This window comes from Triticum urartu, chromosome 5, assembly GCF_003073215.2.
Source record: "Triticum urartu cultivar G1812 chromosome 5, Tu2.1, whole genome shotgun sequence".
NCBI lineage: Eukaryota > Viridiplantae > Streptophyta > Magnoliopsida > Poales > Poaceae > Triticum > Triticum urartu.
In genome coordinates, this window is record NC_053026.1 from 581,538,716 (window position 1) to 581,555,341 (window position 16,626).

The following is a 16,626-nucleotide window of genomic DNA, read 5'->3' on the forward strand; positions in this document are numbered from 1 at the left end:
CTTTTAAAAGGTCTCAGACTTGTGTTTCATTAAGTAGACATACCCATATCTACTTAAGTCATCAGTGAGGGTGAGGACATAACGATAGCCACCGCGAGCCTCAACGCTCATTGGACCGCACACGTCAGTATGTATGATTTCCAATAAGTTGGTTGCTCGCTCCATTGTTCCGGAGAACGGAGTCTTGGTCATTTTGCCCATGAGGCATGGTTCGCACATGTCAAATGATTCATAATCAAGAGACTCCAAAAGTCCATCTGCATGGAGTTTCTTCATGCATTTGACACCAATGTGACCAAGGCGGCAGTGCCACAAGTATGTGGGACTATCATTATCAACCTTACATCTTTTGGCATTCACACTATGAATATGTGTAACATCACGTTCGAGATTAAATAAGAATAAACCATTGACCAGCGGGGCATTACCATAAAACATGTCTCTCATATAAATAGAACAACCATCATTCTCAGATTTAAATGAGTAGCCATCTCGCATTAAACGAGATCCAGATACAATGTTCATGCTCAAAGCTGGTACTAAATAACAATTATTGAGGTTTAAAACTAATCCCATAGGTAAATGTAGAGGTAGCGTGTCGACGGCGATCACATCGACCTTGGAACCATTCCTGACGCGCATCGTCACCTCGTCCTTCGCCAGTCTCTGTTTATTCCGCAGTTCCTGTTTTGAGTTACAAATATGAGCAACTGTACCGGTATCAAATACCCAGGAGCTACTACGAGCGCTGGTTAGGTACACATCAATAACATGTATATCACATATACCTTTGGTATTGCCGGCCTTCTTATCCACTAAGTACTTGGGGCAGTTCCGCTTCCAGTGACCGTTTCCCTTGCAATAAAAGCACTCAGTCTCAGGCTTGGGTCCATTCTTTGCTTCTTCCCGGCAGCTTGCTTACCGGGCGCGGCAACTCCCTTGCCGTCCTTCTTGAAGTTCTTTTTACCCTTGCCTTTCTTGAACTTAGTGGTTTTATTCACCATCAACACTTGATGTTCCTTTTTGATTTTCACCTCCGCTGATTTCAGCATTGAATATACCTCGGGAATGGTCTTTTCCATCCCCTGCATATTGAAGTTCATCACAAAGCTCTTGTAGCTAGGTGGGAGCGACTGAAGGATTCTGTCAACGACCACATCATCCGGGAGATTAACTCACAGCTGAGACAAGCGTTTGTGCAACCCAGACATTTTGAGTATGTGCTCGCTGACAGAATTGTTCTCCTCCATCTTACAACTGTAGAACTTGTCGGAGACTTCATATCTCTCGACCTGGGCATGAGCTTGGAAAACTATTTTCAGCTCTTGGAACATCTCATATGCTTCGTGTTGCTCAAAACGCTTTTGGAGCCCCGATTCTAAGCTGTAAAGCATGCCGCACTGAACCAGGGAGTAATCATCACTACGCGTCTGCCAAGTGTTCATAACGTCTTGTTCTTCAGGGAAAACAGGTGCTTCACCTAGCGGTGCATCAAGGACATATGATTTCCTGGCAGCTATGAGGATAATCCTCAGGTTACGGACCCAGTCCGTGTAGTTGCTGCCATCGTCTTTCAGCTTGGTTTTCTCTAGGAACGCGTTGAAGTTGAGGGCAACATTAGCATGGGCCATTTGATCTACAAGACATATTGCAAAGATTTTTAGACTATGTTCATGATAATTAAGTTCATCTAATCAAATTATTAAATGAACTCCCACTCAGATAGACATCCCTCTAGTCATCTAAGTGATACATGATCCGAGTCAACTAGGCCGTGTCGGATCATCACGTGAGACGGACTAGTCATCATCGGTGAACATTTTCATGTTGATCGTATCTTCTATACGACTCATGTTCGACCTTTCGGTCTTCCGTGTTCCGAGGCCATGTCTGTACATGCTAGGCTCGTCAAGTCAACCTAAGTGTACTACGTGTGTAAATCTAGCTTACACCCGTTGTATGCGAACGTTAGAACCTATCACACCCGATCATCACGTGGTGCTTCGGAACAACGGACCTTAGCAACGGTGCATAGTTAGGGGGAACACTTTCTTGAAATTATTGCGAGGGATCATCTTATTTATGCTACCGTCGTTCTAAGCAAATAAGATGTAAAACATGATAAACATCACATGCAATCAAATAGTGACATGATATGGCCAATATCATTTTGCTCCTTTTGATCTCCATCTTCAGGGCGCCATGATCATCATAGTCACCGGCATGACACCATGACCTCCATCATCATGATCTCCATCATCGTGTCTTCATGAAGTTGTCTCGCCAACTATTACTTCTACTACTATGGCTAACGGTTAGCAATAAAGTAAAGTAACTACATGACATTTATGTTGACACGCATGTCATAAATAAATTAAGACAACTCCTATGGCTCCTGCCGGTTGTCATACTCATCGACATGGAAGTCGTGATTCCTATTACAAGAACATGATCAATCTCATACATCACATATATCATTCATCACATCCATTTGGCCATATCACATCACACGGCACATGCCACAAAAACAAGTTAGACGTCCTCTAATTGTTGTTGCAAGTTTTACGTGGCTGTTATAGGTTTCTAGCAAGAACGTTTCTTACCTACGCCAAAAACCACAACGTGATATGCCAATTTCTATTTACCCTTCATAAGGACCCTTTTCATCGAATCCGATCCGACTAAAGTGGGAGAGACAGACACCCGCTAGCCACCTTATGCAACTAGTGCATGTCAGTCGGTGGAACCAGTCTCACGTAAGCGTACGTGTAAGGTCGGTCCGGGCCGCTTCATCCCACGATGCCGCCGAATCAATATAAGACTAGTAACGGCAAGTAAATTGACAAAATCAACGCCCACAACAACTTGTGTTCTACTCGTGCATAGAAACTACGCATAGACCTAGCTCATGATGCCACTGTTGGGGATCGTAGCACAAATTTAAAATCTTGTAAGCATCACCAAGATCAATCTATAGAGTCATCTAGCAACGAGAGGGAGAGGAGTGCATCTACATACCCTTGTAGATCGCAAGCGGAAGCGTTCAAGAGAACAGGGTTGATGGAGTCATACTCGTCGTGATCCAAATCACCGATGACCGAGCACCGAACGGACGGCACCTCCGCGTTCAACACACATACGGTTGGGAGAGACGTCTCCTCCTTCTTGATCCAGCAAGGGAAGGAGAGGTTGATGGAGATCCAGCAGCATGACGGCGTGATGGTGGAAGTAGCGGGATCCCGGCAGGGCTTCGCCAAGCGCAAGCGGGGAGGAAGAGGTGTTACGGGAGGGAGGGAGGTGCCAGGGACTTGGGTGCGGCTGCCCTCCCTCCCCTCCACTATATATAGGGGGCCTGGGGGGCGCCGACCCCTAGAGATCCCATCTAATGGGGGGCGGCGGCCTAGGGGGTGGCTTGGCCCCCAAGCCAGGTCGAGGCGCCCCCACCCCCTTAGGGTTTTCAACCCTAGGCGCAAGGGAGGCCCAAGGGGGCGCACCAGCCCACCAGGGGCTGGTTCCCTTCCCACTTCAGCTCATGGGGCCCTCCGGGATAGGTGGCCCCACCCGGTGGACCCCCGGGACCCTTCCGGTGGTCCCGGTACAATACCGGTGACCGCCGAAACTTTCCCGGTGGCCGAAACTGGACTTCCTATATACAAATCTTTACCTACAGACCATTCCGGAACTCCTCGTGATGTCCGGGATCTCATCCGGGACTCCGAACAACTTTCGGGTTACCGCATACTAATATCTCTACAACCCTAGCGTCACCGAACCTTAAGTGTGTAGACCCTACGGGTTCGGGAACCATGCAGACATGACCGAGACAACTCTCCGGCCAATAACCAACAGCGGGATCTGGATACCCATGTTGGCTCCCACATGTTCCACGATGATCTCATCGGATGAGCCACGATGTCGAGGATTCAATCAATCACGTATTCAATTCCCTTTGTCAATCGGTACATTACTTGCCTGAGATTCGATCGTCGGTATCCCAATACCTCGTTCAATCTCGTTACCGGCAAGTCACTTTACTCGTTCCGCAACACATCATCACGTGACCAACCCTTAGTCACATTGAGCTCATTACGATGATGTCTTACCGAGTGGGCCCGGAGATACCTCTCCGTCATGCGGAGTGACAAATCCCAGTCTCGATTCGTGCCCACTCAACAGACACTTTCGGAGATACCCATAGTGCACCTTTATAGTCACCCAGTTCGTAGGCTCGTCATGGTCAAGTAACATGACCTCCAGAACTGGATTACCGTACCACTCTGGTGCAGATCTCACTCTGGTTTTACCTACGAGGTTCGGTAGTAACTTGATCTGAAGTTACATGATCATCATCATTGGCTTCCTCACTAATCGGTCTAGTAGTCACAGGAACAGATTTCTGTGATGAACTACTTTCCAATAAGGGAGCAGGTACAGTTACCTCATCAAGTTCTACTTTCCTCCCACTCACTTCTTTCGAGAGAAATTCCTTCTCTAGAAAGGATCCATTCAAAGCAACGAATATCTTGCCTTTGGATCTGTGATAGAAGGTGTACCCACCATTTTCTTTTGGGTATCCTATGAAGACGCACTTCTCCGATTTGGGTTTGAGCTTATCAGGTTGAAACTTTTTCACATAAGCATTGCAACCTCAAACTTTAAGAAACGACAGCTTAGGTTTCTTGCCAACCCATAGTTCATACGGTGTCGTTTCAACGGATTTAGATGGTGCCCTATTTAACGTGAATGCAGCTATCTCTAATGCATAACCCCAAAACGATAGTGGTAGATCGGTAAGAGACATCATAGATCGCACCATATCTAATAAAGTACGGTTATGACGTTCGGACACACCATTACATTGTGGTGTTCCAGGTGGCGTGAGTAGTGAAACTATTTCACATTGTTTTTAACTGAAGGCCAAACTCGTAACTCAAATACTCTTCTCCACGATCAGATCGGAGAAACTTTATTTTCTTGTTACGGTGATTTTTCTCTTCACTCTGAAATTCTTTGAACTTTTCAAATGTTTCAGACTTATGTTTCATCAAGTAGATATACTCATATCTGCTCTTATCATCTGTGAAGATCAAAAAATAATGATACCTGTCGCGAGCCTCAATATTCATCGGACCACATACATCAGTATGTATGATTTCCAACAAATCTGTTGCTCACTCCATTGTTCCGAAGAACAGAGTCTTAGTCATCTTGCCCATGAGGCATGGTTCGCAAGCATCAACTGATTCATAATCAAGTGATTCCAAAAGCCCATCAGCATGGAGTTTCTTCATGCGCTTTACACCAATATGACCTAAACAGCAGTGCCACAAATAAGTTGCACTATCATTATTAACTTTGCATCTTTTGGTTTCAATATTATGATTATGTGTATCACTACGATCGAGATCCAACGAACTATTTTCATTGGGTGTGTGACCATATAAGGTTTTATTCATGTAAACAGAACAACAATTTATTCTCTTACTTAAATGAATAATCGTATTACAATAAACATGATCAAATCATATTCATGCTCAATGCAAACACCAAATAACACTTATTTAGGTTCAACACTAATCCCGAAATTATAGGGAGTGTGCGATGATGATCATATCAATCTTGGAACCACTTCCAACACACATCGTCACTTCACCCTTAACTAGTCTCTGTTTATTCTGCAACTCCTGTTTCGAGTTACTAATCTTAGCAACTGAACTAGTATCAAATACTGAGGGGTTGCTATAAACACTAGTAAAGTACACATCAATAACATGTATATCAAATATACTTATGTTCACTTTGCCATCCTTCTTAGCCGCCAATCACTTGGGGTAGTTCCGCTTCCAGTGACCAGTCCCTTTGCAGTAGAAGCACTTAGTCTCAGGCTTAGTACCAGACTTGGGCTTCTTCACTTGAGTAGCAACTTGCTTGCTGTTCTTCTTGAAGTTCCCCTTCTTCCCTCTGCCCTTTTCTTGAAACTAGTGGTCTTGTCTACCATCAACACTTGATGTTTTTCTCGATTTCTACCTTCGTCAATTTCAGCATTACGAAGATCTTGGGAATCGTTTCCGTTATCCCTTGCATATCATAGTTCATCACGAAGTTCTACTAACTTGGTGATGGTGACTAGAGAATTATGTTAATCACTATTTTATCTGGAAGATTAACTCCCACTTGACTCAAGCAATTGTAGTACCCAGACAATCTGAGCACATGCTCACTAGTTGAGCGATTCTCCTCCATCTTTTAGCTATAGAACTTGTTGGAAACTTCATATCTCTCAACTCGGGTATTTGCTTTGAAATATTAACTTCAACTCCTGGAACATCTCATATGTTCCATGACGTTCAAAACGTCTTTGAAGTCCCGATTCTAAGTCGTTAAGCATGGTGCACTAAACTATCAAGTAGTCATCATATTGAGCTAGCCAAACATTCATAACGTCTGCATCTGCTCCTGCAATAGGTCTGTCACCTAGCGGTGCATCAAGGACATAATTCTTCTGTGCAACAATGAAAATAAACCTCAGATCACGGATCCAATCCGCATCATTGCTACTAACATTTTTCAACACAATTTTCTCTAGGAACATATCAAAATAAACACAGGGAAGCAACAACGTGAGCTATTGATCTACAACATAATTTGCAAAAAACTACCAGGACTAAGTTCATGATAAATTTAAAGTTCAATTAATCATATTACTTAAGAACTCCCACTTAGAAAGACATCCCTCTAATCTTCTAAGTGATCACGTGATCCAAATCAACTAAACCATGTCCGATCATCACGTGAGATGGAGTAGTTTCAATGGTGAACATCACTATGTTGATCATATCTACTATATGATTCATGCTCGACCTTTCGGTCTCCGTGTTCCGAGGCCATATCTGTATATGCTTGGCTCGTCAAGTATAACCTGAGTATTCCGAGTGTGCAACTGTTTTGCACCCGTTGTATTTGAACGTAGAGCCTATCACACCCGATCATCACGTGGTGTCTCAGCACGAAGAACTTTCGCAACGGTGCATACTGAGGGAGAACACTTCTTGAGAATTAGTGAGAGATCATCTTAAAATGCTACCGTCAAACTAAGCAAAATAAGATGTATAAAAAGATAAACATCATATGCAATCAAAATATGTGACATGATATGGCCATCATCATCTTGCGCCTTTGATCTCAATCTCTAAAGTACTGTCATGATCGCTATCGTCACCGGCATGACACCATGATCTCCATCATCTTGATCTATATCAATGTGTCATCACATGGTTGTCTCACCAACAATTGCTCTTGCAACTATTGCTATCGCATAGAGATAAAGTAAAGCAATTATTTGGCGCTTGCATCTTATGCAATAGAGAGATAACCATAAGGCTTTTGCCAGTTGCCGATAACTTCAACAAAACATGATCATCTCATGCAACAACTTATATCTCATCACGTCTTGACCATATCACATCACAACATGCCCTGCAAAAACAAGTTAGACGTCCTCTACTATGTTGTTGCAAGTTTTACGTGGCTGCTGCGGGCTTAAGCAAGAACCAATCTTACCTACGCATCAAAAACCACAACGATAGTTTGTCAAGTTGGTGTTATTTTAACCTTCGCAAGGACCGGGCGTAGTGTTGGAGAACGTAGTAATTTCAAAAAAAATTCCTACGCTCACGCAAGATCATGGTGATGCATAGCAACGAGAGGGGAGAGTGTGATCATTTACCCTTGTAGATCGACAACGGAAGCATTAGGTTGATGTAGTCGTACGTCTTCACGGTCCGACCGATCCAAGCACCGTTACTCCGGCACCTCCGAGTTCTTGGCACACGTTCAGCTCGATGAAGATCCCCGGGCTCCGATCCAGCAAAGCGTCGGGGAGGAGTTCCGTCAGCACGACGGCGTGGTGACGATCTTGATGTTCTACCGTCGCAGGGCTTCGCCTAAGCACCGCTACAATATGACCGAGGTGGAATATGGTGGAGGGGGGCACCACACACGGCTAAGGAACGATCACGAAGATCAACTTGTGTTCATGGGGTGCCCCTTGCCTCAGTATATAAAGGATGGAGGAGGAGGAGGCCGGCCAAGGCAATTGGTGCAGCCAGGATGTGGAGTCCTACTAGGACTCCAAGTCCTAGTAGGAGTCCACCAAGAGGGGAGGAAGGGAGAAGGAAGTGGAGAAGAAGGAAAGGTGGCCGGCCCCCTTTTCCCTAGTCTAATTCGGACTAGAGGGGAGGGGGGCGCAGCAGCCCCTTGGCCCTTTCTCCTCTTCCCACTAAAGCCCATCAAGGCCCATTGCTTCTCCCGTAACTACCCGGTACTCCGAAAAATACCCGAATCACTCGGAACCTTTCTGATGTCCGAATATAGTCATCCAATATATCGATCTTTACGTCTCGACCATTTCGAGACTCCTCGTCATGTCCCCGATCTCATCCGGGACTCCGAACTCCTTCGGTACATCAAAACTCATAAACTCATAATATAACTGTCATCGAAACCTTAAGCGTGCGGACCCTACGGTTCGAGAACAATGTAGACATGACCGAGACATGTCTCCAGTCAATAACCAATAGCGGAACTTGGATGCTCATATTGGCTCCTACATATTCTACGAAGATCTTTATCGGTCAGACCGCATAACAACATACGTTGTTCCCTTTGTCATCGGTATGTTACTTGCCCGAGATTCGATCGTCGGTATCTCAATACCTAGTTCAATCACGTTACCGGCAAGTCTCTTTACTCGTTCCGTAATACATCATCTCACAACTAACTCATTAGTTGCAATGCTTGCAAGGCTTATGTGATGTGCATTACCGAGAGGGCCCAGAGATACCTCTCCGACAATCGGAGTGACAAATCCTAATCTCAAAATACGCCAACCCAACAAGTACCTTCGGAGACACCTGTAGAGCACCTTTATAATCACCCAGTTACGTTGTGACGTTTGGTAGCACACAAAGTGTTCCTCCGGTAAACGGGAGTTGCATAATCTCATAGTCATAGGAACATGTATAAGTCATGAAGAAAGCAATAGCAAAAAACTAAACGATCAAGTGCTAAGCCAACGGAATGGGTCAAGTCAATCAGATCATTCATCTAATGATGTGATCCCATTAATCAAATAACAACTCTTTGTCTATGGTTAGGAAACATAACCATCTTTGATTAATGAGCTAGTCAAGTAGAGGCATACTAGTGACACTCTATTTGTCTATGTATTCACACATGTATTATGTTTCCGGTTAATACAATTCTAGCATGAATAATAAACATTTATCATGATATAAGGAAATAAATACTAACTTTATTATTGCCTCTAGGGCATATTTCCTTCACGTAGCCACACTCGGTTCAACTAAAGTTGGAGAAACTGACACCCGCCAGCCACCTGTGTGCAAAGCACGTCGGTAGAACTAGTCTCGCGTAAGCGTACGCGTAATGTCGGTCCGGGCCACTTCATCCAACAATACCGCCGAACCAAAGTATGACATGCTGGTAAGCAGTATGACTTATATCGCCCACAACTCACTTGTGTTCTACTCGTGCACAACATCAACACATAAAACCTAGGCTCGGATGCCACTGTTGGAGAACGTAGTAATTTCAAAATTTTCCTACGCACATGCAAGATCATGGTGATGCATAGCAACGAGAGGGGAGAGTGTTGTCTACGTACCCTCGTAGACCGGAAGCGGGAGCGTTATAACAACGTGGTTGATGTAGTCATACGTCTTCACGGCTCGACCGATCAAGCACCGAAACTACGGCACCTCCGAGTTCTAGCACACGTTCAGCTCGATGACGATCCCCAGACTCCGATCCAGCAAAGTGTCGGGGAAGAGTTCCGTCAGCACGATGGCGTGGTGACGATCTTGATGTTCTACCGTCGCAGGGCTTCGCCTAAGCACCGCTACAATATTATCGAGGAGTATGGTGGAAGGGGGCACCGCACACGGCTAAGAAAACGATCACGAGGATCAACTTGTGTGTCTATGGGGTGTCCCCCTGCCCCCGTATATAAAGGATCAAGGGGGAGGAGGCCGTCCCTAGGAGGGGCGCGCCAGGGAGTAGGATTCCTACTCCTAGTTGGAGTAGGTTTCCTCCTTTCCTAGTCCAACTAGGACAAGGGGGGAAAGGGAGGAAGAGGGGAAGGAAGGGAGAGAGGGGCCGCGCCCCAAACCCCTTGTCCAATTCGGACTGGGCTTGGGAGGGGCGCGCGCCACCTCCTGGTCCTTCCCACTAAGGCCCATTAAGGCCCATTGCTTCTTCCTCGTATTCCCGTAACTCCCCGGTACCTCCGAAAATACCCGAACCACTCGGAACCTTTCCGATGTCCGAATATAGTCGTCCAATATATCGATCTTTACGTCTCGACCATTTTGAGACTCCTCGTCATGTCCCTGATCTCATCCGGGACTCCGAACTCCTTCGGTACATCAAAACTCATAAACTCATAATATAACTGTCATCGAAACCTTAAGCGTGCGGACCCTACGGGTTCGAGAACAATGTAGACATGACCGAGACACGTCTCCGGTCAATAACCAATAGCGGAACTTGGATGCTCATATTGGCTCCCACATATTCTACGAAGATCTTTATCGGTCAGACCGCATAACAACATACGTTGTTCCCTTTGTCATCGGTATGTTACTTGCCCGAGATTGGATCGTCGGTATCTCTATACCTAGTTCAATCTTGTTACCGGCAAGTCTCTTTACTCGTTCCGTAATACATCATCTCGCAACTAACTCATTAGTTGCAATGCTTGCAAGGCTTATGTGATGTGCATTACCGAGAGGGCCCAGAGATACCTCTCCGACAATCGGAGTGACAAATCCTAATCTCGAAATACGCCAACCCAACATGTACCTTTGGAGACACCTGTAGAGCTCCTTTATAATCACCCAGTTACGTTGTGACGTTTGGTAGCATACAAAGTGTTCCTCCGGTAAACGGGAGTTGCATAATCTCATAGTCATAGGAACATGTATAAATCATGAAGAAAGCAATAGCAACATACTAAACGATCGAGTGCTAAGCTAACGGAATGGGTCAAGTCAATCACATCATTCTCCTAATGATGTGATCCTGTTAATCAAATAACAACTCTTTGTCTATGGTTAGGAAACATAACCATCTTTGATTAACGAGCTAGTCAAGTAGAGGCATACTAGTGACACTCTGTTTGTCTATGTATTCACACATGTATTATGTTTCCGGTTAATACAATTCTAGCATGAATAATAAACATTTATCATGAAATAAGGAAATAAATAATAACTTTATTATTGCCTCTAGGGCATATTTCCTTCATCTACTAAGTATTTATTAGGTCGGGTAAGACCATAATATGCTGTGAGATCCCGACACCATTTCCACTATCAAGAGCAAGATCAAGGATAATTAGAAATTTTGGATAATTAAGGTGTCCATTCCTGTGGGATATGTCCTCATGATTTGATCTGTGACAACACATATATTGTTTAATTTGACCTAATAGAGGCATCACCCTCTAATGTTAAGGTATATTTGTCCAGTGAGCTTAAAAACTTGTCAGGTGTCTGAATGTCGAAGTTTATTGTGGAGGTTTCTCCTTTGGATGGCAGGTGGGTACATGAAGAAAATAGATAAATAATACATGGAGGACACCAATTTTTTAAAGATTAATGCATGGGAAAAAGAGGAATATAAAACTGGTTTAATTAACTATATTTAGCAACCATCATACGAAATCTTCTACTAAACAATCACACGATAAGTTACACTGGCCATTATCGGAAAGTATTCTTACATATGATAAATTCATTATTTCTATGATCAATTTTCAAAAAAAAATCTACTATCCGGCTAACAAATTTTCTTGCAATTTTCACGGTGATTTTGCACAAGTTAAATATGTCCAGCTCAAAATAAAATTCCTTTCAGTAAATTAAACCTTTTATTCTTGTTTATCTTCATTTGCATTGAAGTGCCAATGGCTGCTCAATTTAATTTAAACAATGTATTCTCGTTTCACCCCCGTATTTACCATATAGGACCAACATTCCCCCATCTATACATTTGTGCCTCATCTTAAAGACCCAATACGATCACATAAGTTTGTCTATCCTAAAATAGGAAAAGATACATATCTCACACATTGTAACTAGAAACTTTTAAATAAATCCCCAAATACAGAACCATAATAGTAGTTATGACAAGATGTTTTTAGTTTTAGCTATGAATTATAAATTAAAATTAAAATGAATGTTACGAAAATGGCATAATTACACATACAATTCATATACTTTCTAGTACATACAAACTCAAAGTTAATATTTCAATTTATGTGACAAGATCTAATATTACAAATTTCACATATTTGTTACAAAGTTCTAATTTACATCAAATTAGTATTAATAAAAATTTGGCATACAAGTTTTTTATGTAGAAGCCCTCTGTGATAGAATCCCCCTCCGATAGGTTGCCAGAAAAGGTCTTTAGATGGGATCTCACGGGTACAGAAGGTTGTGGCGATGGAAAAGTGTTTTCGTGAATGCCTCTGGTGGTTTGGGGATATATAGGCGAAAGAATTGGGTCAGGAGGTGCATGAGGGGCCCACAAGAGTGGGGGAGCGCCCTCCGTCCTTGTGGCCGCCTCGTGGCTCCTCCGACTTCATCTCCAAATCTCCTGGTTGTTTTCTGGTCCAAGAAAAGTCATCGCGGAGGTTTTATTCAATTTGAACTCCATTTGGTATTCCTTTTCTGCGAAAGTCAAAAACAAGGGAAAAAACAGGAACTGACACTGGGCTCTGAGTTAATAGGTTAGTCCCCAAAATAATATAAAATAGCATATAAATACATATAAAGCATCCAAAACAAATAATATAATAGCATAAAACAATCAAAAATTATAGATACGTTGGAGACGTATCAAGCATCCCCAAGCTTAATTTCTACTCGTCCTCGAGTAGGTAAATAATAAAAACAGAATTTTTGAAGTGGAATGCTACCTAACATATTTATCCATGTAATTTTTTTTATTGTGGCATGAATGTTCAGATCCGTAAGATTCAAAACAAAAGTTTAATATTGACATAAAAACAATAATACTTCAAGCATACTAACAAGCAATTATGTCTTCTCAAAATAACATGGCCAAAGAAAGTTTATCCCTACAAAATCTTATAGTCTGGCTATGCTCCATCTTCATCACACAAAATATTCAAATCATGCACACCCCCGATGACAAGCCAAGCAATTGTTTCATACTTTTGATGTTCTCAAACTTTTTTAATTTTCACGCAATACATGAGCGTGAGCCATGGACATAACACTATAGGTGAAATAGAAGGTGGTTGTGGATAAGACAAAAAGAAAGAGATAGTCTCACATCAACTAGGCGTATCAACGGGCTATGAAGATCTCAAAACAATCATAAGGAATCAAACTTCTCATAGTATTCAATGCACTTTATATGAAAGTTTTCATTATATATTAGGACTAAATTTATAACCAAGGTAAATTACCATGTTGTTTAAAGACTCTCAAAATAATATAAGTGAAGCATAAGAGTTCATCAATTTCTATATAATAAAACCACCGTCGTGCTCTAAAAAGATATAATTGAAGCACTAGAGCAAAAATGCCTAGCTCAAAAGATATAAGTGAAGCACATAAAGCATTCTAATAAATCACGATTTATGTGTGTCCCTCTCAAAAGGTGTGTGCAGCAAAGATGATTGTGACAATTTAAAAAACAAAGACTTAAATCATACAAGACGCTCCAAGCAAAACACATATCATGTGATGAATAAAAATATAACCTCAAGTAAAATTACCGATAGACAAAAACAAAAGAAAGGATGCCTCAGACCAAGCTCAAGCATCTGATGGGCTATTGTTTTGCAGTTGCAAAGTGTCGAGTGCTCCTCTAAAAAAGACCGACTTACCCAAATTAGTGCAAGTTGATTTTGATTGTAAGAAAAAAAAAGTGACTTAATAAAATTGATGCAAGTCTATATTTTTCTAGGCGACTTGTTCCGAGTCGGTCAAGAAAAATGTAGTAAGAAAATTTCGGAGATGAGACAACGTCCAAACGCCGCGACCGCGCCGAGAGAGAAGGTTAGCACGCTAGACCGAATAGTATAAGGGTCAATTTCAGTTTGAGCTTGGCCTCATCGGATTCCACGACAACTCTCCATTACTATGGCTGCTCGCCAAAGCTCCCAAGGCGTCACACTTTAATCACTTGCGCAGTTCCCCATGCGTGCGTACGTGCTTAAATACCAATCCGCAAGCGGTCGCCAGCACCCCGTAGTACGTAGCCTGGCCCCTTGGACTCCCTCCACCTCAACTATGTACTACGACATCGAGATCAAGCTCGCCGTGGACAGGTCGAGGAACCGCGTGCTGTTCGCCAAAGCCGGCTCCGACTTCGTCGACGTCCTCCTCTCCTTCCTCACGCTGCCGCTCTCCGCCCTCCAGTCCTGCGCACCATCTCCGGGGTGCCTCTCCAACCTCTGCAACAGCGTCGACCTCCTCAGGAACAGCGGTCTGCTCGAGGTCGAGGCCTGCCATGGCAAGCTTCTCACGCCTGCCCACACCGACGAGTTCGAGTACGTATATATATGATCTATAAGTCTGATTTTTCCTCAAAAAGAATTATCCAACTGTGATTTCAGTTATTCTTCTTGATTTACTTGACTAAATCGATCTCATTTGCCAGGGACTGTAAGTCAGCTAGCAAGTACTGCAACAGAGATCCTACTCCGGCCTGCAACCCCCCCCCCCCCCCCCCCCCCCCCCCCCCCCCCCCCCCCCCCCCCCCCCCCTTTCGAAGTGTTGCTTAGTTATGGCTAGAGCCTTGCATGTCTACGAAGAGTTCAGAAAAGAGGCGTTTGTACGTGGCACCGGACGGTTTGCGATCAGTGATGACATGACAATCAAGCCAGCATCTACCAGAGTCATACAGTGGCTGCCTCAGGCGTTCGGTTCTAATGGAATCGCCCATGGCTTTGAGGAGCTCAAAGTGACCGTCAGCTGGTCTACCGTAAGATGATAAATTTAGTTACTAGCTACTCTATACCAAACTATTGCCATCGGACTGAGTAGATCCCTTTTTTTGTCTAACATCTGGACTTGGTTACGATTTAGGTTTTATTCATGTTGAAGGCCTTCCTTTCTTCAGATACCATACTCACTGACGCATTTCTATCAAATGAATCTGATACCAAGGCTGCTCATGGCAGTACTATGAAGGAGCAGAGCATCAGTCAGAAAGTTCTACTGCCGATCAAGATTCTGCAGGTTCTTCACCAGAAACCAAGATCAAGGTTTTCTACGACACCTGTGAAAAGGAGGTCGTGTATGCTGAATGTAACAGCGAGTTCGTGGACCTGCTCCTGGGTTTCTTAACCTACCCTATCAGCTGTGTGATCAAGCACACAGGAGCCGGGCCTTACCATCTTGGCAGGTGCTTCCAAAATCTCTATAGTGGCGTTGCAGATCTCGCCAATGCTGGGTGCTTCAAAGGTGGTCTCCCCAGTGTGATGTTACTGGATCCAAGCATTATGCCGTTTAACATTTTGAGCAACATCATGTCTGGTCGGTGCTGACCGCTTGACTGCCGGTGTCGGAAGGACACGATGCCAGAGCTAGCACGCTACTGCTTCCACCCTGAGATTGTCAAGGATCGGAGGTATGTCATAGGGGATGATCTACTTATTTATCAGGCCACTGCCATGTCCATGATGAAGTACTGGTCTGGGAGGTACAAGGACATGGTAATGGAGATGGACATTACTGTCGGCAAGCAGGAGGTAATCTAGCTTGTGAATTGATTAAATTCCCTTTTGTTGGGGTTTTTTTGCCAATGATTTTCGCTGTTCTTGCAGGCTGTTGCGCTGCTGCGAGCCGCGCTTACTTCGAAGAATGCACTGACCGAAGTGTTCATTGACAAGCTGGAGAAAGAGTCCCTTCTACAGAAGATCAAGGATATTTGCCAAGATCCCCTTGGGCAAGACCATAACCGTGGAGGTCACGAGATCCGACACCATTGCCACCGTCAAGAGCAAGATCAAGGAGAAGGCGTCCATTCCTGCAGGGTATCGTCATGAATTGGTCTACGGTAGCAGATATCTTAAAGACATGTCAACCGTTGCTGATTACAATCTTGTCAAAGAATGTACCATCACCAGCGAATTTTTCAGGAAGTGATAATGCGGTCGGCTTGCTGTTGTTTAGTTCTGGTAGTTGTTATTTTGGCTTTATTTAAGTGAGTCCCGTGCTCTCCTGTAATGGTCTGTCTGTCTGTCTGTCCAATCTGCTCAGAAACTTAACTTTCGCGGAGGCTTCTCCTTGGAATGGAAGTTGGACATGGAGAAAAGAGCTGAAATTATACTCCTTGGAACGAAAGTATTGAGCATGTGAGTTCCAGTTGCCTTTTTCTGAATTTTGTTTCTCATAAGCGAAATCGAAGGGCAAAAGCATACAAGACAACTCTGCACGAGCAATTTTGAAAGATTACATATGTTCAATTCAACAGAGCGAATAGATTCTTTCGGAAAGAAAAAGGAAAACAGAGTGATCAGCTTTCGATCAAGCGTCAACAACTGTAGCATACAACACTTCCAAA

The 16,626-nt window shown here is 43.7% G+C and overlaps 1 pseudogene; it reads left to right on the forward strand.

Annotated features, from left to right (window-relative positions):
- The first annotated feature begins 14,844 nt into the window (after positions 1 to 14,844).
- On the forward strand, positions 14,845 to 16,248 carry LOC125506115 (annotated as a pseudogene).
- Positions 16,249 to 16,626: the final 378 nt, after the last annotated feature.